This window comes from Palaemon carinicauda, chromosome 23 (genome assembly GCF_036898095.1).
Source record: "Palaemon carinicauda isolate YSFRI2023 chromosome 23, ASM3689809v2, whole genome shotgun sequence".
NCBI classification, from domain to species: Eukaryota; Metazoa; Arthropoda; class Malacostraca; order Decapoda; family Palaemonidae; genus Palaemon; species Palaemon carinicauda.
Window position 1 is genome coordinate 37,600,458 of NC_090747.1, and position 2,500 is coordinate 37,602,957.

The window sequence follows — 2,500 nt, forward strand, 5'->3', positions numbered from 1 at the left end:
CGCTTGGTAGCTGCCAAAGGATCTGCGATACCCACCTACGGTTACGAGAACTTCACATTATCGTTCGGAGACAGTAAATTTAATTGGAAGTTTCTCATTGCTGACGTCACCAAGGCAATCCTCGGTGTTGATTTCCTCCCTCATTTCCACCTTCTGGTCGATGTCACCCACCAACGATTGGTCAACGCAGACTCGTACTTGTCGACACCTCTTCAACCCGACCCCTCTAACCTCGCTCTCCACATTAGCGCACCCACGGATAACTACGCCGGAAGTTTTCCGTCCAGAACCTCGCCAAACGCCCACGGTTCCTGCCAAGCACGGTATTTATCCCCATATCAAGACGACAGGACCCCCCAGTCTTCGCAAAATTCAGACGTCTGGCACCGGAACGATTGGTAGCCGCCAAACAGACGTTCGCCGAAATGGAGGAAATGGGCCTTTGCCAAAAGGCCTCCAGCCCATGGTCGTCACCACTGCACATCGTTCTGAAGAAAGACGGCTCCCTCCGTCCGTGCGTGGATTACAGGCGCCTGAACATGCAAACAGAACCGGATCACTATCCCCTCCCAAACATTGCCGACGTGACCTCCTACCTGCACGAAGCGAAGGTTTTCTATACACTCGATCTCCTGAAGGGGTATTATCAGGTACCTATGAACCCAGAAGACATCCCCAAGACCGCCATCACCACTCCGTTTGGTACATACACCTTCAATTACTCCTGTTTTGGCCTTCGTAATGCTGGGGCTACGTTTCAACGTCTCATGGATGGCATCTTAGGGGACCTTCCTTTCTGTGTATGTTATGTGGATGACATACTTGTGTTCTCCTCAAAAGACGAACACCTCCGTCACCTGCGCATCGTGCTCGACCGCCTGCAACAAAACGGCCTTGTAGTCTGGTACGACAAGTGTACCTTTGGCGCCAATGAAGTGTCGTTCTTAGGGCACTGCATCACTCCTGAAGGTGTCCACCCCCTCCCTGAGAAGGTAGCAGCAGTTCAGAACTTCCCTGTGCCCTCGACCGTCAAAGCTCTGCAGGAATTCTTGGGTATGATCAACTATTATCACCATTTTCTGCCAGCCATTGCCGCCACTCTTGCTCCCCTCTAAGCCTCCCTTAAGGGCAAGTCGAAGGACCTGAAGTGGGGTCCCCTTCAAGATGCAGCCTTCTGCAATGCAAAGAAGGCCCTATCAACTGCTGCAGCTCTCTATTTTCCTATCCAACATGCCCCTCTCCTTCTCTCCATCGATGCCAGCGACGTCGCTATTGGTGCAGTACTCGAGCAGGTGGTTATTCTACCTTCGATCGAGAATGTCTGGCGGTGCACTTGGCTGTCCGTCACTTTCACCATTTCTTAGAAGGTACGCCCTTAAGTCATTCGCACAGACCACATGCCTCTGGTGCTACCTTTACTCGAGAGTCTGATGCCTGGTCTGCCCGGCAACGCCGACATCTCCCCGCCGTGGCTGAATACAATTGCACCCTTCAATACATCCCTGGAAAAATGAATCCCATTGCTGATGCCCTGTCAAGAAACACGTTGGCTGCCGTTCAACTGGGATTGGATTACAACGCCCTGGCTGAAGCCCAACGACAGGACCCAGAGTATCAAGCATGTAGGACATCCTGCACGTCCCTCCGTTGGGAAGACTTTCCCCTCGAAGACTCAAACACCACCCTCCTCTGTGACGTCAGTACTGGCAGACCGCGACCTTGGATGCCTGCTCGCATGCGCCGACAGGTGTTTGATTTCATTCACGGCCTTTCACATCCCTCGTGCCGTTCTACTGCACAGCTGCTAAAGGCAAAGTTCATTTGGCACGGAATTTCTAAGGATGCTAAAGATTGGGTCCGCGCCTGTACTTCTTGCCAAACTTCCAAAGTACATCGACACACGGATTCAGGAGTGGACACCTTTCCTTAACCTCAGCGTCGTTTGGCACACATTCACGTCGACATTTTAGGACCCCTACTCGCATCACAAGGACATCATTACCTGTTTACCATCATCGACCGCTCCACCCGTTGGCCTGAAGCCATTCCCATGGAAACTGCAACGTCCGCCTCATGTACATCTGCCTCACTCTCTGGATGGATTGCAAGATTTGGTATCCCTGAACATATTACTTCTGACAGGGGAACCACTTTAACCTCTCAATTGTGGACATCATTAGCAAATCTCCTGGGCATCACCCTTCATCAGACAACGGCCTACAACCCCGCTGCCAATGGAATGGTTGAACGTTTTCATCGCACCCTCAAAGCAGCTTTGATGTCCCGCTGCAAGGATTGCAACTGGTTTACTCAGCTTCCCTGGGTCCTCCTGGGACTAAGGACCACTCCCAAAGACGCCCTCAACGTCTCGGCAGCTGGAAAGTGTACGGTGACCTGTTGGTCGTCCCTGCCGAATTTTTTCCTTCTACAACCTCCTCCGACAATCTCCAGTGCATACGTCACGTCGTGGGAATATTTACTCCATGCCGCCACACTTACA